This window comes from Heterodontus francisci, chromosome 3, assembly GCF_036365525.1.
Source record: "Heterodontus francisci isolate sHetFra1 chromosome 3, sHetFra1.hap1, whole genome shotgun sequence".
Classification (NCBI taxonomy): domain Eukaryota; kingdom Metazoa; phylum Chordata; class Chondrichthyes; order Heterodontiformes; family Heterodontidae; genus Heterodontus; species Heterodontus francisci.
The window spans coordinates 122,245,752-122,268,643 of record NC_090373.1 but is presented as its reverse complement, the minus strand read 5'-3'; positions in this window follow the sequence as shown (position 1 = coordinate 122,268,643).

Below are 22,892 nucleotides of genomic sequence, written 5' to 3'. Positions count from 1 at the left end.
CTTCTTGTACAGGTCCCACCTGTCCCTGAAGAGATCCCAATGATCCAGATATCTGAAACTCTCCCTTCTACATCAGCTGTTCAGCCACGTGTTTAGCTGCACTATCTTCCTATTTCTAGCCTCACTGGCACGTGGCACAGGGAGTAATCCTGAGATTACAACCCTAGAGGTCCTGTCTTTTAACTTTCTACCTAACTCCCTAAACTCCCCCTGCAGGACCTCGTCACTCTTCCTGCCTATGTCGTTGGTACCGATGTTTACCACAACCTCTGGCTGTTCACCCACCCCCTTCAGAATGCCCCCTGTCCATTCAGAGACATCCTTGATCCTGGCACCAGGGAGACAACATACCTTCCTGGAGTCTCTTTCACGTCCACAGAAGCGCTTATCTGTGCCCCTGACTATAGAGTCCCCTATAATTATTGCTCTTCTGCGCTTTCTCCCTCCCTGCTGACCAACAGTGCCAGCCGTGGTGCCAGTGCTCTGGCTGCTGCTGTTGTTTTCCCCTGATAGGCCATCCCCCCCAACAGTATCCAAAACGGTATACTTGTTGGAGAGGGGGATAGCCACAGGGAATTCCTACACTGACTGCCTGCCCCTTCTAGTGGTCACCCATCTATCTGCCTGCACCTTGGGTGTAACCACTTCTCTAAAACTCCTGTCTATGATGCTTTCCGCCACCTGCATGCTCCTAAGTGCATCCAGTTGCTGCTCCAACCGATCCATGCGGTCTGTGAGGAGCTGCAACTGGGTACACTTCCTGCAGATGTAGTCGTCCGGAACGCTGGAAGTGTCACGGACCTCCCACATCTCACAGGTGAAGCACTTTACCCCTCTAACTGACATTTCTAGCACTAATTAATAAATTAATTTAAAATAAATAAATACTTATTAAATCCTTACTAAATTATGTTACAATTAACTATATGGTCCTTAGTGCTAGATTTCTGCTATAAATATTAAATGCTAACTAAATACAGTAATCTCCTCCCTCTGGTTTAGTTACTCTTCTTATTAATTAGCTAATTAGGGTTTTAATCAATTTTTATCAATGTTTTATTTTCAAATTCAGTACAAATTCCCTACCAGCCAATCAGGTCACAGCTTTCCTGTGATATCACTATTTCAGTTTTTTTTCATTTTTTTTTCAGTCTTTTTTCACCAGGTTTGGAACTCCGCCCTCCGAGTCTTCTCCCTGGATGAAGGCCGCGAATCCCCGAGGTAAGTTTTTTATACTTACAGGTCCGGAACTCCGCCCTCCGAGTCTTCTCCCTGGGTGAAGGCCGCGAATCCCTGAGGTAAGTTTTTTATAGTAACAGGTCCGGAACTCCGCCCTCCGAGTCTTCTCCCTGGATGAAGCAGGTCTCTCTGTTTCTGCACCCCCTTTAGAATTGCACTCTTTAATTTATATTGCCTCTCCTCATTCTTCCGACAAAAATATATCACTTCAAACTTCTTTGCATTAAGTATTATCTGCCAAATGTCCAAACATTTCACCAGCCTGTCTATGTCCTCTTGAAGTCTATCACTACCCTTTTCACAGTTCACAATGCTTTCAAGTTTTGTGCCATCTGCAAATTTTGAAATTGTGCAGTGCACACCCAAGTCCAGGTCATTAATATATATCAGTCATGGTAATGAACCCTCGGAACCCCACTGTATACCTTCCTCCAATCTGAAAAACAACCATTCACAATACTCTCTGTTTCCTATCACTCAGCCAACTTTGTATCCATACTGCTCTATTCCTTTTATTCCAAAGGCTTCACCGTTACTGGCAAGCCTATTATATATCCATGTACGCGACATCAACTGCATTGCCCTCTTCAATGCTTTCTGTTACTTCATCAAAAAACTCAATCAAGTTAGTTAAACATGATCTGCCTTTAACAAATACATGCTGGCTTTCATTAATTAATCTACATTTGTCCAAGTGACAACTATTTTTGCCCCAAATTATCATTTCTAAAAGCTTTTCCATCACTGAGTTTAAAGTGTAGTTGCTGGATTCATCCTTACACCCTTTTTTGAACAAAGTTGTAACATTTGCAATTCTCCAGTCCTCTGGCACCACCCCCATATCTAGGTAGGATCAGAAGATTATGGCCAGTGCCTCAACATCCTTGGATGTGTCTGATCTGGTCCTGATGATTTACCAACTTTAAGTACAGCCTGCCTTTCTAACATCTCTTTCTCAGTTTTTAGCCCATCAAATGTTTCAACTAAAATAAAAGCAAAATACTGTGGATGCTGGAAATCTGAAATAAAAAAACAGGAAGTGCTGGAAATACACAGCAGACTGACAACATCTGTGGAGAAAGAGACAGAGTTTGATGACCTTTCATCAGAACTGGCAAAGATTAGAAATGTAATAGGCTTTTGAGCACATGAAAGAGGGAAGAGGGGAAGAAGAACTAAAGGGAAGGTCTGTGAGGAGGGCAGGAGAGATTAAATGACAAAAATAGCACGGAACAAAAGGCAAAAGGAGTAGTAATAGCTGTAGTAAAATACAAAGCATTTGTCCAGAGAGAGTGTTAGTGGCAAAATAATGAAGAGCTCTGTCCGAAAGCAAAAACATGAAAAACAAGTTTTTAAAAAACCCAATCAAAATGGCAGTCATGGTCTGAAGTTGTTGAATTCAGTTTTGAATCCAGAGGGCTGTAGACTGCCTAATCAGAAGATGAAGTGTTCCTCTTTCGCTATGATTTCAGCAGCATCTTCCTTGGTAAAAACAGATACAAAGTAATAATTTATCACCTCAGCCATGCCCTCTTTGTCTCCATACATAGGCCCCTTTTTGATTGCTAATCAGCTCCAGACCTCCTCTTATTACCTTTTTACTATTTATATGTCTACAGAAGACATTTGGATTCCCTTTTTTGTTCGCTGCCAGTCTCTTCTCATACTCACTCTTTGCCTCTCATTTCTTTTTTCACTTCCCCTCTGAACTTTCTATATTAAGCCTGGCTCTCACTTGTGTCATCAACCTAACATCTGCCATATTCTCTTTTTTTCTGCTTCATCTTACACATTAGCTCTTTCATTATCCAGGGTGCTCTGGGTTTGCTTGCCCTACCTTTCCCCCTCATGCAAATATACCGTGACTGTCGCTGAACAATCTCTTTAAAGGAAGCCATTATTCCTGTACAGTTTGCCTATCAATCTTTGATTCCAATTTACCTGAGCCAGATCTGTACTGGCCCCACTGAAATTGGCCCTCCTTCAGTTAAGTATTTTTTACTCTAAGATTGTTCCTTGCTCTTTCCCATAGCTAACATAAACCTTATGATGTTATGATTACTGTTTCTTAAATGTTCCCTTAAATGCACAAAATATATATAGTTTTGATACCCTGCATTGTTCCATAATGTAGGAGACAGGAAAATATCAGGCAAGCTTTTGAGGTAAATTGGAAAAAAAAAATAGAAAGCAAAGGGTGAGTGAGAATGGAGTTGCATCAACAAAGTAAAGTGTCACCTGAGGAGATCAGTGCTGGGGCCATTGTTTACAATAAATGTAAATGATTTGGAATTGTGGACAGAAACACAACTATCTAGTTTTGCAAGTAATACCAAATTGGGGTTGGTTCAAATAGGAAAGAGGCAAACCAAACACAAAGGAACCTGGATAGGTTGAGAAAGTGGATTAATGTGGTCAGATGAAAGGTAATGAAACAGAATGGAACAAAACAGTGGAAATATAAACTAAGTCATTCTAATTGACATGGGATAGGGTCTGGATACTGGTGGATAGCTCACAATAACCAACAGTGCCTTGTGCAACAGGAATAAAGAGACCCAATGGAGTGTTGAGATCTATATCCACAGGGATAGAGCACAAATCTCAGGATATAATAATGAGCCAGTATAAGGCTTTTACGCCCATGCCTAGAGCAATATATACAATTCTAATTGCCATACCACAGCATAGGTATTCAGACGTTGGATCCTCTTTTGATGTGATGTTGCCTCTCCCTGCCATTACCCTTTTGTTAGCATTATTGTTAACTCTCCCACAAAGCATTCATTGCTAATATTACTGCAATCGCTCCAACTATACTTCTGTTAACAATACTGTTGCCCTACTCCTCTTTATTAAGTTTATCTGTGAACGTTCACACTGAGTCTCATTTGTTGATGTGACTGCGACTTATCTCTGTTAGTCTTACTGCACCAGTCTTACACTTTCTTCTTTGTTAAGTCTGTATCCCGACCCTTCCCACTTCAGATGTTAATTTTAATCCACCCCTTCCATTAACCTACAGTATTGCTGCTTTTGGCACTACCTGGATTTTGATCTGGAGTTGAGTTCTGTGTTCTATGCAGGGGTTGCAGGGAGGGCTGTTGAGGTCAGGAAACCAGTTCTTTCGGGTTTCCTAAGTGTTCTGCAGAATTTGATTGCAGGGTGCCTTTAAGTTGGATTCCCACCCACAGGCAGCCTGATTAACAGGCGGGAGGCCTCTTAAGTGGGAAGCCTGCTTTACAGGGCCAAAGACTGGAAGAGCAGATAGATTGTGATTGAGGCATGAGAAAATTTACTGGGTAGGTTGTTGGGCCTGAAGGAAACACTCCTGCTCCTTCTAGCCCACAAGTACTGCTGTAAACTTGCTTACCTTATGGATTCCAATCCTCTTGTTGCTTTTTCGCTGCCGAGTTTCCTGAGGCCTGGAAAATTTGGCCACCTGGGTTTCAAAATAGGATGACTACTAAAATGAAGGTATACAGCCTCATTATAATATTGAAATGACCAACCCACTTCCCATGAACAGATGGTCGCCTACACCTCATCCCTCCTTTGTTAAAACCAGAAGTGGACGAGTTTGAGGCCAGCTCGGCTCCCATTTCAAATTTCTTGCATTTTAACCTCTGACATGACCCTAATCCACCTGTTTTTGGGAGTTGAAATTCAGCCCATACAATTAACTCTGAAACTGATACTTTGCATGGCAACCATTACCATGAATATCTGAAAGAACACCACCAGCAGAATAAATTATATGCATATCACCAAAAGGTTACGAAATACTCCATTGACTAACCAGATAGTGAATTGTCTGTATCCTTATGTTGTTGCATGAGATTTATTAATGCTAGCTGGAAAAACTTTTTTGTATAATTGGGAGCAGACACTAGAAGCTGACCTTCTCTGGCATTTAAATTTACATTTTAGGAGTATTTTCTGAAGTATGTTGCTTAGTGCAAACAACATCTTCTATTTCAATGCAGCATGCTTGTAATTGGGCACAGTCTGCTGCATAGTTCAGAGGAAGCGCAGTGGGTGGAATATCTACTGCTTTGAATGAATATTTTTATCTGTGCACAGCAGAAGTCTTGACTAGAATGATATTAAACACCCTTTAAAAACAAAGTTCTGTACATCAGGTAAATTTGTGGATGAGCTCAGGCTTTTCTATTTTTGTTAATATATTTATGATCTGTCACAAAATTACAAGATAATTATGGATGTAGAGGCTATTTGGTTTATCTCAGTTTAACCATTCAGAAAGACCCCAAGGTTCTACATTGTTCAATTGCTTCTTAAATTACTCAATTTGTTTCGTAAATGGCTCCAGTATGTTTGTGTCCACTACTCTATCCAGAAATCCATTCCATATTTGTCTTACCTTGTGCGAAGTAAAGTCACTTTATCAGTCTGAAATTTGCCTTTCACTAATTTGGATCTACTTTCACCATTTATATTGAAGTAATTTCCCAGATTTACCTGTTCTGTGCTGTTTACCATCTTGTATATCTTCATAAGATTACATCTCAGTTACTTCCTTTCAAGGTAGAAAGATCCAAGTTTCTCCAGCCTTTCTTCATACCTCACACCTTTGACTGCCTAGACATCAGCCTGATGACTCTTCTGAACTGTCTCAAATACTTGAATGTTTCCCTGTGGCTCAGTGACAAAAACTAGAAACATAGGAACATGAGTAGGCCATTCAGCCTCTCAAACCTGTTCTGCCATTCAATTAGATCTGTACCTTAACTCATTCTACCTGCCTTAGTTCCATAACCCTTTATACTCCTGTTTAACAAAAATCTATCAATCTCAGTTTTGAAATTTTCAATTGAACTAGCCTCTTTAACCTTTGGGGGAGTTACTGGGGGTTGGTAATAAAATTTCCTGCTTTCCAATGTCCTTTGTATGAAGAAGTACTTTCCAATATCATTCATGATTGGCCTAGGTAAGGTTATGCCCCATTGTTTTAGATTTGCCCACTAGAGGAAATAGTTTATTTCTATCTAACCTATCTATCTGATTAACTCCTTAAACATCTCAATGAGATCACCCCTTAATCTTCTTTCTAAAAGGGAATATAACCTCTCTTCATAATTTAACCATTTTAGTCCTGGTATAGTTTTGGTGAATCTGCACGGCCAATATATCATTCCTGAGGTGCAGTACCGGGAATTGATTGCATTACTCCAGTTGGAGTCAAACCAGAGCTCTGTGCAAATGTAACATAACTTCCACCCCTTTGTATTCCAGTCCTCTTGAAATAAAGGCCAGCACTCCATTAGCCCTTTAAATTATTTTCTGTACCTGTCCACTAGCTATTAATGATTTCTGTACTTGGATCCCTAACTCTCTCTCTGCTGTTCCACAGTTCCTCGCTTCTCACCACTTTAGAAAATAGTCTGATCTATGTTAGGTCGAAAATGGAAAACTTCGTATTTCCTCCACATTGAAATTCATCTGTCACTATTTAATTCACTCATTCAATCTATCAATGTCCTGTTACAACTTTCTGCTCCCATGGTGTTGAATCATCATCATTGGCAATCCCTTGTGTTGAGGATGATTATTCCTTGCAGATAGCTGGGTGGAAGTAAGCTTTGCTTGATGGGTGACCATTTGTTCCTGTAGTTTCCGACTAATTTTTTCTTGAAATTTCTTGAGCTTGGTGTTGTTTGACAGGCCCGAAACCTCAAAGTTTCCCTGTACATGTCACAGCGGTCGGTTCTATTTGGGAACTGCCTCAAGTGCCAATACCAAATGAATGAGTCAGTGGTCTGTTCAGCATTCATCGGACGTAACCATAGCATGTGTAATGTGCGCACCTTTTCAACCCCTGGTCCTGACTATCACATAGTCTTTTAGAGTACCATTGCTTCAATCTTGAATGTTGCCAGGATGTCTTGAAACTGTTTTTGGGCAGAAAAGAGTGTTAGTGACCACAAGATCATATTCAGCGCACAAGCCAAGAAGGCATACACTGTTGGGATTGGACTTTACAACTCCATGCTTTCCAATGGTGTTTTGCCAAAGGGCATGGTTTTCCCCCACCCTGGCATTGAAAAGTATGATCTTTGACTGTGATGATATAGCTTCCAGATTTGCATTTAGTTTAGAATAGAAGATTTCTTTCATCCTCGAAGTCCAAGGTAGATGCATAAGCACTGATGAGGGTAGCAGATTGATTGCCTTTGAGCTTAAGATTGAGTATTATAAGATACTCAACAGGGGGTTCATGGAGTCTCTCCATGAGTTTCTTTTTGATGTCAAAGCCGACTCCATGAATTCTGTGTTCTTCTTCTTGTAATTTCCCTTTCCATAAGTAAGTTGAGCCACCTCCAGGTTTTCCAGTTGGGTTTGGAGAGAGACAGGCTATTTTTAGGGAACCTTTTCTAGCCCTTTCCCCTAGTGGGGTGAGCAGAGCTAATCCTGAAGAGGGCTGCTCAGATATAGCTAGAAACACCAAACCACCCTTCTGCCTTGATTAAGAGTACAGCAGTTACTTGGTACTTATTTTCAGCATGTGACTAGAAGCTCCCAGACATCATGATTCTGCCCCCATCGCCACTAGCTGTTCGCCAAAGTGCATGAGGAAAATTGCCATCCACAGAAGGGCCTGTGTGTGGTGTCTTTTCGGGTGGGAGGTTGGTTGCACAGTAGGCCCCACACTGTCTTGGCGGGGCATTACCTGGTTTCAATGATCAGGTGAGCTGTATTATTGAGGGCAAGGCCCTGCTTCAACCTTTTGACTGCCTTCAAAGCCATCAGCTGATCCACTGTTGAAAGATTTTGTGTGGTAGGATTTACTGAATGGCAGCCCTTATACATACCCATTATCCCTACTATGTTTCCTACCTCCTAATCAATTCTTTATCCATGTCAATAAATTGCCATCAATTCCTTGTGGGGTTGTTCTCTTTAAAGCAAAGGATTGCAGGGAGATCTGATAGAGATGTACAAGATTATGAAAGGTTTGGATAAGGTAGACAAAGAAAAACTATTCCCATTAGCTGATGGTACAAGGACTAGGGGACTCAGATTTAAACTTTCGGGCAAGAGATACAGGGGGAATATGAGGAAGAACTTATTTACGCAGTGAGTGGTAATGACCTGAAACTTGTTGCTTTAGAGGGTGGTAGAGGCGGAGACAATCAATGTTTTAAAAAAAAAATTGGATGGGCACTTGAAGGAAATAAATCTGCAGGGCTACGGGAATAGAGTGGGGAATGGGACTGACTGGATTGCTCTACGGAAAGTTAGCATGGACTCGATGGGTCAAATGGCCTTCTTCTGAACTGTAAATAACTCTATGACTAATTCTTGTTAGCATCTCAGGTGTGGAACCTTATCGGATGCCTTTGACTGTTCATATAAACAACATCCTTATACATTCCCTTATCTATAGACAGTGACTGGAACACTACATAGTTTGAGCTTGTCTTCCTCTAACTAACACTTAATTGGTTTGGCTATATAGCCCAGCATCCTGCTTGATGTCTGGAAATTTGGAAGAAAATCTCCCAGGTGCCATTAAAACTGTACCATTTTTTGCCAGGTAGGTCATGGGAAATAGGCATGAATTGAGGTCCAGTTGTCAACATGTTCAGTTGTGATGGAAAAAAATCTGCCCTGTCTCCTAATCCACCAATTTAGTCAATCATTAGTTGGCAGATTTCATCTGGAGTAGGAAACAGCCAGATTGTTCAACTTGACTAAAGCCTTGAAGTGTGTAGAGAATTTAAAGCTTCTCACAGCAGGGTTTTAAAAACTCTGCAAATTAAATTAGAAAATTATTTGTTACTGACAAATATAGCATTTCATTTTTTCATATAATCCATTATACCATTAAAAATTCTATTTTGTCCAGCAATTTTGGTACACCTTGCTGGGTGTCAAATATTATAATGTAAAATGTTAGTACTATTACATCAAAAAATCACTGCAACATGTGGAAAACAAGTATTTATAAATGTGGAAATGTTTAGTTATGGCAAATAACTGGTTTAAAATTGTGAGCTGGTACCATCCAAACTACAAATTGTGAGCAAATTAAAGCAGGCCCCAAAGATAATCACACAGTATTAATGATTTAAGAAACTCAGGTTGCAGAATCAAGTTAGGAATTGTGCAAATTTTGAATGAAATTTGAAGTGAAAACTGACTAGGCCAAGTAAAGAAGACACATGACAAAAAAACTTAAAATTAAAAAATCCACAAAAATATGCAATTGTAAAATGAAAATGATATGATAAACATCTAACATGACAAAAAATAGATCACAATGACACATTGCTCATTTTTGTCTATCTCCAGTTTTTACACATTACTGCGTGACAAGCTTTAGAAAGAATCCCCAATGGAAATATCCTCCAAGGATTAGTACATCACTGGAGGTCGCCCAACATTCCTGTCAAGTCAGTCTTTAGCCAAATGTATAAAGATCGAAACAGTAACATCCAACTATTGTAAGGAAGAAAATCTCAAGTGTGTGAATCACAACAACCAAACAGAAGATATCTGACAACTATTGGACCGCCATGATATTGTTAACTACTTTATTTATACCCCATATGGGGTATCCAACTTTTTATCTCTGTTGGCTACTTACATACGATGAAGCCTCAGAGGCCACGTAAAGGATGTATTTGTGTAATTAAAGATACATAAAAGCACTTGCCTCTTTCTGAGCCAAGTTACAAACATTACATTTACTGCTTCATTTCAAGAGCAAAGTGAAGGGACCTCAAAGCGCCAATAGTTAGTACTTAGAGGCCCCATTTGTCCTGCAGGCCATAGTTTAGGAACCCCTGTCATACACACAATTGAATGAATGTTGCACATTATCCACAACAGTGTCCAATTGGTTAAAATCATGAAGGGTTTAGATAGCATAAGTAAACAGAAACTGTTTCCAATGGCTAAAGGGTCAATAACCAGAGGATACAAATTTAAAGTGATTTGCAAAAGAACCAGAGGTGACATGAAGAAAAAAATTGCTCAACAAGTGGTTAGGATTTGCAATTGTTAAGACCAGGTGAGGAAGGGGTCTAGGGCTCCCCTCTTGGCCCTTTTCTGATTTGGCCGTATCACTTTTAACTTTCTAAGCACCTTTAACTTTTTACAAACAGTGTTTTTTGCTTCCCCTCAGTGAATTCTTGCTCACTGCTCTCTAATTGTAATTTTAAAGGAATCAGGTTTTCTGAGGTTTGAACAAGAAAGGTGTAAGTTTTTTAACCTTAAAACTCTAACTCAGTTAAAACTACTAAAAATATGCGGCACAACCATGCTGGCATGCTTACGTGATAAACACACACACAAATAGTTACAGAGGAGGAGAAAGAATTAAAGGGGAGTGGGAGATGGAATTCAGTTACTGGTTTTGGGTTGGATGTAAAGTCTTTGATTTAAGTTAAGTCTTGCAGTTCTCGTTGGGGCCCAGTGCACACTTTCAAACTTGTTTTGCTGGTACCAGAAGGCTGCAGTGGTCTTTTGTCTTGAGGCTTAAATTACTTCCGTAGGTCCCTGGAACTTTGCGTGAGAGAAAAACAGAGAGAGAGAGAGAGAGAGAGAGACTTTTCTTCTCTTTGGTCTTCAAATTGCAGTCTGCCTGAATACTTTACTGTGAGCACAACTCAATCAGGTTGGCCAGCAGGTTAGTCATATGACGAGCTCTTTGTTTGAGACAGCATTGCCTGTGAGGTTTGTTGATTCCTCAACACTTACTAGACACACTCGGTGGGGGGGAGGGGGGGGGGTGAGGGGGGTGGGGGTGGAATGCTGGCTCTTACACAGACAATGGATCTCAATGTATTTTAATCATCACTATTGACCAAACCCATCTGGTTAATTGAATCAGGGCACTCCTATTATCTCTCTAGGCAACTGTCTCTCAGAATGCAAATATGCAGCCATGTTTTTAGCCACTGCTGTGTAGTCCTTTTTAAACAGGTTATTTTCAATGTCCCATAAATGTTCAAATAGTGTTCCATATGACAAAATTAATATGTTTCCATTCGGCAGGTGTTGTTACCATCACACAATGCATTGCCTGACAGGGAAGTGGACACGATTTAATCATAGCCTTTAAAAGGGAATTTGATAAATATTTGAAGGAGAGAAATTGCAGAGATATGGAGAAAGAGCAAGTGAGTGGGACTAACTGGTTTGCTGTTTGAAAGAGCCAGCATAGACTTGATGGCTGTACTATTCTATGATTCCATAAACTTCTGATGACTTCTGATTCTATCTCCTGCATATTGTAGGACTGTAGTTTCTTTAGGATATTGAAAATCTAAACTGTCCAAGTTCTTCATAAAGCTGCATGCTTTTATTTTAATTGGACTCCTCCGTTGTTGAACACACATGCACATGCATAGAGTTTTGTAGCTGCATCTCTTTCATATACATATCTTATCATTAATTTAAGGACACCCTTACATTTCACTTTCTCACTTTCCCAGCTCCAGTGACCCACTGGTAATGAAATTATGTATACCACCATAATTTTAAAGTCCTTCATTCTACAACATAAAAACTGATCTTTCTCTATTTTTTAATATGTTTACATTTTTGTGTGTTTTTCAGGCCTTTAGTAAGGCCATCAACATCAGCTCTGAGTTGGTGAGAGTTCCACTAGTCCTTCTGAGGGCATAATGGGCAGTCTTTCTAGAGTAGCTCATGAACTCACCAGGACATGCCCTATTGTCATAAAGGAAGTGGGTGGAAGACTCATCTGCTTTTCCCTTAACCAAAACTTCTTGCAGAATCTGGTTCTGCTCCAAATTCTGATCCTTAAGCAGTCAATGGACCAACTCTCCACCCTTTCTCCCCCCTCCAAACTTTAGGTTCATGGTCTCAATAGTAATTTAACATTAATCATATTTATAGCACAATATAAATTATGTATTCATCAGTGTAATATATACTATAACTATGCAACAAAATTCACATGGATGACAGACTTTTTTTAACAATATGTTCAGAATAAGCCAAACCTGAAGCTGTAACTTATTGAGTGGTTGAGATGATGCCACAAACCATGAGAGCGCAGCTTATGTGGTTTACCAATGTCAACTCTGCTTTATGATATATTACTGTTTCAGAGCACACCCCAGGAAGCCTGTAAATTACATAGGTACAATGATTTCTGATGACCTTCTGGGTTCAGGCTTACTCTTTCTTATTTTCATTTTGTTTCCAGCGAGAATATCATTGGAGGTCAGTATTAGGCAGCTGGTGATGCTGTACCATGTGACTGGGACATGTCTTCTGTTACGTCAATTTGATTGAATAATAATTTTCTTTAATCCACTGACTGGAGATCTGAATTTATATTTTTTGAAGAAATGTAAGAGAGAACAGATGAAAAAAATGACTTTACCAGCAGCTTAAGATGGCCACCTAATTTACAACAACTACGTTGCAAGGCCTGTGAGGAGGGAGACAAAATGTCTATTCATTCCCCAGCAAGAGCCAAGACCCAGGAAGTTTAAGGGAATAACCTGTTCTTTTTAGCAAAAAGAGAAACACTGCTACCATGTTTGAATCACTGGGTGACTGTCATATGCCAATCCCCTCCCCGTCTATGGTTTTAAGCTTGTGTTTCTGTACAGCAGCAAGGAGAAACTTCTGGATTCTGACACATGCAGACCTAAGTGGGGGTCCCCCTATCTCTCTCTCACTCCATTTCAGTTTACAAGCTTCGAACTCTGCCTGTTGACTGACCACCTTTGCATTCTCTGGCTACAATCAGAAACCCCGATGGAGGAAATCATCTGCATCACTGTGTCCAAGAAACTCAGTCATCTACCTCTTCAAACTAAAAGCCTCAGGACCACCGAATGCAGCTAGAAGCCAGCCGAATCACTAAACACTACAGACTGTATACCCCTTTTTTCGATGGACTTTAACTCAACCAATCTACCTTTCCCCATTCTGTAACCTATTTGTGTGCGTGTAAACCTCTAGTTTGTGTGTGTGAGTTGGCATGTAGTTTATTATTTTCATTAGTTCGGTTTAGGTACAATAAAGTTAACCTCTTTCTTTTTTAAACTCAAGAAAACCTATCCGAATGGTTCTTGTTAAGATCATAGAAAGTAAGTAATCAAACACAGACTGAATTGGCCAGTACACCCACTTTAAGAAAGAATTAAAACTGTTGTGGTCAAACAAGGAGAGGGAAAAAAGGGAAGCCCTTCGACCCCTCCTCACTTAACTGTAACATTTCTATAATAACACATAACTATATTACAAATATTATGAAGATCTGTTTTGCTAGCTCATAGTTGTAGTACTAAAGTCCCAATGTATGAATATCTTAATCGCTGTAACATTGACGGTCATGCCTTCAGCTGCCTGTGCCCGAAGCTCTGGAAAACCCTCTCTACCCCTCTCTCCTCCATTTAAGATGCTCCTTAAAACCCACCTCTATAACCAAATTTTTGGTTACCTGCCTTAATATCTCCTTATGTGGCTCGGTTTCAAATTTTGTTTGGCGTTGATGTGAAGCACCTTGGACCATTTTATTGCATTAAAGGTGCCATATAAATGTTGTTGTTGGAAATATTACAAATATTATCTCACTGAGAATGATCCATTATTCTCTAGGTAGTAAATAATGGGATATAATTTCCAATTGGTGGGATTGTTGCTGCTGGCATGCTTCAAACGAGCTGTCACCAGGACATTGAGTTTTGTGAGAAAAAGCTGGTCCCTAGAGGAATTCTGTATTCACAGTTTTCTGTCTGAGCTTGGTGTACACACAGCTTGCTCGAGCATATTATATGGAAGAATTTCAATGTAATATTCAAATCAGAGCATTTCTGACGTCCTGTCCCATGATGTTCGTTTTCTTGAGGCTGATGGTTAGGCCAAATTCGTTGCAGGCAGCCGCAAACCTGTCGATCAGACTCTGCAGACACACTTCAGTGTCAGATGTCAATGGTTGATCTCTCTGCTCGAAAGCCACACTGTGCCTCAGGGTAGATGCGCTCGGCCAGCTTCTGGAGCCTGTTTAAAGCGACTCGAGCAAAGACTTTCCCCACTATGCTGAGCAGGGAGATTCCACAGTAGTTGTTGCAGACACCGCGGTCACCTTTGTTTTTATAGAGGGTGATGATATTGGCATCGCGCATGTCCTGAGGTACTGCTCCCTCGTCCCAGCACAGGCATAGCAGTTCATGTAGTGCTGAGAGTATAGCAGGCTTGGCACTCTTGATTATTTCAGGGGTAATGCAGTCCTTCCCAGGGGCTTTTCCGCCGGCTAGAGAATCAATGGCATCACTGAGTTCCGATTTTGTTGGCTGTACGTCCAGCTCATACATGACTGGTAGAGGCTGGGGTGCATTGAGGGCAGTCTCAGTGACAACATTCTCCCTGGAGTACAGTTCGAGGTAGTGCTCAACCCAGCGGTCCATTTGCTTGCGTTGGTCAGTGATTATGTCCCCTGATTTAGATTTGAGGGGGGCGATCTTCTTGATGGTTGGCCCAAAAGCTCTCTTAATGCCATCATACATTCCTCTGATGTTTCCAGTGTCTGAGGCCAGCTGAATATGACTGCCTAGGTGTTGCCAGTAGTCATTTGCACAGCGCCTGGCTGTTCTTTGTGCAGTGCTTCTGGCTGCTTTAAGTGCTACGGATGTTAACTCGCTGGGGGCTTTCTTGTAGTTCAACAGTGCAATGCGCTTAGCGGCTATGACAGGTTCCAGCTCCTCAGTATGAGATTGAAACCAGTCTGCATTCCTCTTCGCACGTTTGCCGTAGGTGGTCAAAGCTGACTCATAGATGGCGTCTCTAATGTGGACCTACTTGGTCTCAGCATCCCCTGTGGGTGTTTTGAAGGGCTGTTACAAGTGAGTTTAGAAATTTTTGTAACAGCTGTGGATGAGAAATTCTGCTCGTGTTGATGCGCGGGTGGCCCTTCTGCTTGGAATGATGCAACTTCTTTGGTCTGAGTCTAACCTTGCTGCACACCAGGGAGTGGTCGGTGTCGCAGTCCGCGCTGTGGAAGCGGCGTGTGATTTGAACACTGTTTGAGGAGGCTCGCCTTGTGACAATGAGGTCTAGCTGGTGCCAACGATGCGATCTTGGGTGCCTCCATGAAACCTGGTGACAGGGTTTAGTGTGAAAGAACGAGTTGGTGATGCAGAGGTTACGATAGGTACACAACTCAAGCGGTCTCTGCCCGTTCTCATTCATCCTTCCAACACCATAGCGCCCAAGGCAGGAGGGCCATGAGTCATGGTCGGCCCCAACCCTGGCATTAAAGTCCCCCAGCAAGAACAGGTGTTCGGTGTTGAGGATGCTGCTAATGATATTATGAAGTTCCTCGTAGAACTGGTCTTTAGCTTCATGTGCGGAGCAGAGTGTTGGAGCATAGATGCTGAGTAGGTGTACTGGACCAGAGGTGGTGAGCAGTTGGATGGACAATATGCGTTCCGAGCCATTTGAGGGAGGCTCTATCATGCTGAGCAAGGAGTTTCATATTGGCGAAGCCCACTCCATGCTGTCTTGGTTCTTCAGGATCCCCGCCCTGCCAGAAGAAGGTGTAGTCTTGCTCTGCTAGAGATCCACTCGCAGGGAGGCGTGTCTCCTGAAGTGCTGCAATGTCTACATTGAGTCTGCTGAGCTCGTTGTTAATGATGGCGGTCTTCTGAGAATCGTTGATTTGTGTAAGGTCTTCCGACAGGCCAGGACACATACTTCTGACGTTCCAGCTTGCAAAGCGAAGGGCTGGTACCTTCTTTCCTTTTTTCATGTTGTTTGGTGCGGTGTTTCAGTCCACTTTTCGGGCAGTGACCCTGAGCTCCAAGCACCCATTGAAGCAGGTGGACTGTGGCGGGACGGAACCTTATTGACCGGGGGCTGCCTGGTTTGAGGCGGGCGGTAGCTGTCCAGTGAGGTGCGATGACCTCTCCCACTGACAAAGGCAACCCGTGGCGCCCAATCTCTATGCCAATTTAGCTGGACTTATAACCCGTAACTGCTGCCTTCTGTGTTGTTTCAGTCACTGTGAGGCAACTATGGAGTGACCTCTCCATGGTGCATGCCTGGGCGAATTTATGGAGGTTGAGAGTTGCCCAAGCATCAAAACCCCCCTCTCGGCCTTTCTGGTGGGGTCCAAAGGAGTGCAGAGCACCAAGTTTGGCACCGGTATGGCTGCAGGAACTGCCGGAAACATGCCAAAGGTGATACATGACCGCCTACGGGGTTGCGCTCCGGATTTTCTGTTCGGGTTTACTCCCTTAGCCTTAGTCTCTCCCGAGACGCCCACAAGGCAGTGAGGTTGTTAGGGCCCCTACACAGGTGTCGGAGGATGTCGGTGGGAGGAGGGGGTGCGAGGGGGAGGGGTGGAGGGAAGGGGGTGCGAGGGGGAGCTGGGAAGGGGGCTGTAAGGGGGTGTGAGGGTGCAGGGGAAGGGGGTGCAGGCGGAAGATGGTGCGAGGGGGGCCTGGGAAGGGGTTGTGAGGGGGGAGGGGGTGCAGGGGGGTGGTGAGCTGGGAGAGTGGAGATGGGAAGGGGAAGGGGGGTGGAAGGGGAAGTGGGGGGAAAGGGGATGCAGGTAATAAGCCATTTCCTCAGTTCCCACCATCGACGCCTGGAAAGCACATCCGCGTCCTTCAGGAGGTAGGCGACATCCTCGGTACCAGCATTGCCGACAGTGCGCTTCAGATACTCTCCGAGCCATCTCCCGCAGGCGCTTTGAAGTTGCGGCCGAGGAGCCGTTCGTGGCTATTTGCGGGTTCAGGGCTTCCCCTCTGTGATACTTATTTTCCGAGGGTCCCGCTGCTCCTTCCTCTCTGCAGTGGACTTACCGCACACCGTGGCTGCGGACACTCCGCATGGTGTAGACAGCAGGATTGGAGATCAAAGTATCACCAGCTGTACTTTGCTGTTTCGTCCGGATTTCGTTCAATTTCATTGAGAAAACAAAGAGCAAGTATGGCTGGGGGAGGGCAGTGGGCCCAGGTAACCTAAACTAGCTGTTAGCTTGTCATTAGGGCTAAAATGAACTGATTTCTTTGGTTATAAACAGCAGAGAAACTTTGGGAAAAAGTTATTGATGAAAGTAATATTCGTTTCAGTTTGAAAGAGTTTAAACGCAGGAGACAGAAGGCAAAAACTTCAGTGACTGAAACAGACTGCACTGAGGGAAATGCTCCATCCATCAATATTGGCCACCACGCTCTGGAAGTGGTTCAAGAGTTCACCTACCAAGGCTCAACTATCACCAGTAACCTGTCTCTTGATGCAGAAATCAACAAGCGCATGGGAAAGGCTTCCACTGCTATGTCCAGACTGGCCAAGAGAGTGTGGGAAAATGGCGCACTGACACGGAACACAAAAGTCTGAGTGTATCAAGCCTGTGTCCTCAGTACCTTGCTCTACGGCAGCGAGGCCTGGACAACGTTTGTCAGCCAAGAGTGACGTCTCAATTAATTCCATCTTTGCTGCCTCCAGAGAATACTTGGCATCAGGTGGCAGGACCGTATCTCCAACACAGAAGTCCTCGAGACGGCCAACATCCCCAGCTTATACACAATACTGAGTCAGCGGCGCTTGAGATGGCTTGGCCATGTGAGCCGCATGAAAGATGGCAGGATCCCCAAGGACACATTGTACAGCGAGCTCGCCACTGGTATCGGACCCACCGGCTGTCCATGTCTCCGCTTTAAAGACGTCTGCAAACGCAACATGAAGTCCTGTGACATTGATCACAAGTTGTGGGAGTCAGTTGCCAGTGTTCGCTAGAGCTGGCGGGCAGCCATAAAGGCGGGGCTAAAGTGTGGCGAGTCGAAAAGCCTTAGCAGTTGGCAGGAAAAAAGACAGAAGCGCAAGGGGAGAGCCAATGTGTAACAGCCCCGACAAACAAATTTTTCTGCAGCACCTGTGGAAGAGCTTGTCACTCTAGAATTGGCCTTTATAGCCACTCCAGGCGCTGCTCCACAAACCACTGACCACCTCCAGGCGCTTACCCATTGTCTCTCGAGATAAGGAGGCCAAAGAAGATTCAAATCAAAAGATAAGACATGCAAATCAGAACACACATGATATTTAGTGGTGTGATGGGTTCGTGCCATGGGCTAAGGACACCCATCTAAAGTGGATGTAAAGAGAAACCTATTACACAATCATAGAATGGTAACAGCACAGAAGGAGGCCAGCTCTCTGCAAGAGCAACTCAGCTAATCTCATTCCCCCGCCCTTTCCTCGTATCCCTACAAATCTTATTTTTTCAGGTGCTTATCCAATTCCCTTTTGAAAGCCATGATTGAATCTTCTCCACCACATTCTCAGACAGTGCATTCCAGATCCTAACCACACGCTGCATGAAAAGGTTTTTCCTCATGTCGCCTCTGGTTCTTCTGCCAATCACCTTAAATCAGTGTCCTCTGGTTCTCAACCCTGCTACCAATGGGAACAGTTTCTCTCCATCTACTCTGTCTCGGCCTCTCATATTTCTGAACACTTCTATCAAATCTCTTCTCAACCTCTCTCCTCTAAGGAGAAGAACTTTAGCTTCTCCAATCTATCCTTGTAACTGAAGTCCCTCATCACTAGAATCATTCTCATAAATCTTCTCTGCTTCCACATCCTTCCTAAAGTGCAGTGTCCAGAATTGAACACAATACTCTAGTTGAGGCTAAATCTGGGTTTTATAAAGGTTCATCATAACTTACTTGGTGTTGTGTTCTATGCCTCTATTTATAAAGCTCAGGATCTCGTATGCTTTTTTCACCACTTTTTCAACCTGCCCTGCCACCTTCAAAGATTTGTGCACATATACCCCCAGGTGTCTCAGTTCTTGAAATTATACCCTTTATTTTATATTGCCTCGCCTTGCTCTTACGACCAAAACCTATCACTTCACACGTCTCTGCATTAAATTTCATCTTTCTTGTGTCCGCTCATTCCACTAGCCTGTCCATGTCCTCCCAAAGTCTATCACTATCCTCCTCATAGGTCACAACACTTCCAAGTTTTGTGTCATCTGCAAATTTTGAAATTGTGCCCTGCACACCCAAACCTGGGTCATTAGGAGGGGCTGAATGTTTTTTCTTTTTTTTTTTCCTTTTAATGAGTCATAGAGTCATAGAGTCGTACAGCATAGAAACAGACCCTTCGGCCCACCGCGTCCATGCCGACCATAACGCCTATCTACACTAATCCCATCTGCCTGCATTAATTCCATATCCCTCTCTGCCTTGCTCATTCAAGTGGGAGTCTTTCAAACGTCAGCTGATTAGAATCCAGGACCAGCATGTTCCTGTGAGGAAGAAAGACTAGCTTGGCAAGTTTTGGGAAGCTTGGATAACACGGGATATTGTGAGCCTAGTCAAAAAGACAAAGGAAGCATTCATAAGGGCTGGAAGGCTAGGAACAGATGAAGCACTTGAGGAATATAAAGACAGTAGGAAGGAACTTAAGCAAGGAGTTAGGAGGGCTAAAAGGGGTCATGAAAAGTCATTGGCAAACAGGATTAAGGAAAATCCCAAGGCTTTTTATACATTTATAAAGAACAAGAGGGTAACCAGGTTAGCCCACTCAAGGACAGAGATGGGAATCTATGCGTGGAGCCAGAGGAAATGGGTGAGGTGCGAAATGAGTACTTTGCATCAGTATTCACCAAGGAGAAGGACTTGGTGGATGATGAGCCTCGGGAAGGGAGTGCAGATAGTCTCAGTCATCTCATTATCAAAAAGGAGGAGGTGTTGGGTGTCTTGCAAAGCATTAAGGTAGATAAGTCCCCAGGGCCTGATGGGATCTACCCTAGAACACTGAGGGAGGCAAGGGAAGAAATTGCTGGGGCCTTGACAGAAATCTTTGCATCCTCATTGGCTACAGGTGAGGTCCCAGAGGACTGGAGAATAGCCAATGTTGTTCCTTTGTTTAAGAAGGGTGGTAAGGATAATCCAGGAAATTAGAGGCCGGTGAGCCTTACGTCAGTGGTAGGGAAACTATTAGAGAGGATTCTTCGGGACAGGATTTACTCCCATTTGGAAACAAATGAACTTAGCAAATTAGCGAGAGACAGCATGGTTTTGTGAAGGGGAGGTCGTGTCTTCCTAATTTGATTGAGTTTTTTGAGGAAGTGACGAAGATGATTGATGAGGGAAGGGTGGTGGATGTTGTCTATATGGACTTTAGTAAAGCCTTTGACAAGGTCCCGCATGGCAGACTGGTGCAAAAGGTGAAGTCACATGGGATCAGAGGTGAGCTGGCAAGATGGATACAGAACTGGCTCAGTCACAGAAGACAGAGGGTAACAGTGGATGGGTGTTTTTCTGAATGGAGGGATGTGACTAGTGGTGTTCCGCAGGGATCAGTGCTGGGACCTTTGCTATTTGTAGTATATATAAATGATTTGGAGGAAAATGTAGCTGGTCTGATTAGTAAGTTTGCGGACGACACAAAGGTTGGTGGAGTTGCGGATAATGATGAGGATTGTCAGAGGATACAGCAGGATATAGATCGGTTGGAGACTTGGGCGGAGAAATGACAGATAGAGTTTAATCCGCACAAATGTGAGGTAATGCATTTTGGAAGGTTTACTGCAGGTGGGAGGTATACAGTAAATGGCAGAACCCTCAGGAGTATTGACAGGCAGAGAAATCTGGGCGTACAGGTCCACAGGTCACTGAAAGTGGCAACGCAGGTGGATAAGGTAGTCAAGAAGGCATACGGCATGCTTGCCTTCATCGGTCGGGGCATAGAGTATAAAAATTGGCAAGTCATGTTGCAGCTGTACAGAACCTTAGTTAGGCCACACTTAGAATATTGCGGGCAATTCTGGTCGCCACACTACCAGAAGGATATGGAGGCTTTGGAGAGGGTACAGATGAGGTTTACCAGGATGTTGCCTGGTCTGGAGGGCATTAGCTATGAGGAGAGGTTGGATAAACTCGGATTGTTTTCACTGGAACGACGGAGGTGGAGGGGCGACATGATAGAGGTTTACAAAGTTATGAGCGGCATGGACAGAGTGGATAGTCAGAAGCTTTTTCCCAGGGTGGAAGAGTCAATTACTAGGGAACATAGGTTTAAGGTGCGAGGGGCAAAGTTTCGAGGGGATGTGCGAGGCAAGCTTTTTACACAGAGGGTGGTGAGTTACTGGAACTTGCTGCCAGGGGAGGTGGTGGAAGCAGATACGATAGCGACGTTTAAGAGACATCTTGACAAATATATGAATAGGAAGGGAATAGAGGGATATGGGCCCTGGAAGTGCAGAAGGTGTTAGTTTAGGCAGGCATCAAGATCGGCGCAGGCTTGGAGGGCCAAATGGCCTGTTCGTGTGCTGTACTGTTCTTTGTTCTTTGTACCTGTCCAGATGCCTCTTAAATGTTGCTACTGTTCCTGCCTCCAACACCTCCTCAGGCAGCTTATTCCAGATACCCACTATTCTTTGTGTGAAAAATTTACCCCTTTGATCCCCTTTAAACCTCCTCCCTCTCACCTTAAATTTATGCCCTCTAGTTTTAGTCACCTCTACTATGGGAAACAGACTCTGGCTATCTACCCTATCTATGCCTCTCATAATTTTATATACCTCTCTCATGTCCCCTCTCAGCCTCCTTCGCTCCAGGGAAAACAGACCCAGCCTATCCAATCTCTCTTTATAACTCAAGCCCTCCAAACCAGGCACATCCTTGTGAATCTTTTCTGCACCCTCTCTAGCTTAATCACATCTATCCTCTCGTGCAGCGACCAGAACTGCACACAGTACTCCAAATGCGGCCTAACCAACGTTATGTACAACTGTAACATGACGTCCCAACTCTTGTACTCAATGCCTCGGCTGATGAAGGCAAGCATGCCATAGGCCTTCTTCACCACCCTGTCTACCTGTGTTGCCACTTTCAGGGAACTATGTGCTTGCACCCCAAGGTCTCTCTGCTCAAGAACACTCCCCAGGGCCCTGCCATTCACTGTATATGTCCTGCCCTGGTTTAACTTCCCAAAATGCATCAGTTCACACTTGTCTGCATTAAATTCCATTTGCCAATCACTTTCCCAGTTGATCAATATCCTGTTGTAACCTTTGACAACCTTCTTCACTGTCCACTATACCACCAATTTTGGTGTCATCGGCAAAGTTACTAATCATGCCCCTTACACTCACATCCAAGTCATTAATATATATGACAAACAACAGAGGGCCCACCACCGATCCCTGCGGCACACCACTGATCACCGGCCTCCAATCTGAAAAACAACCCTCCACTACCACGCTCTGCCTCCGATCACCAAGCCAATTTTGTATCCAATTCGCTAGCTCACCCTGGATCCCACGTGTTCGAACCTTCTGGACCAGCCTACCATGCGGGACCTTGTCAAAGCCCTTGCTAAAGTCCATGTAGGCAACGTCCATCACCCTGCCCTCATCAATCCTCTTGGTCATCGTCTCGAAAAGCTCAATCAAATTCGTGAGACATGATTTCCCATGCACAAAGCCATGCTGACTATCCCTAATCAGACCGTGCCTTTCCAGATGCATATAAATTCTGTCTCTCAGAATCCCTTCCAATAACTTTCCCACCACTGATGTAAGGCTCACCAGCCTGTCGTTCCCTGGCTTATCCCTGCTGCCCTTCCTCAATAAATGCACAACATTAGCTATCCTCCAGTCTTCCGGTACCTCACCCGTGGCTAAC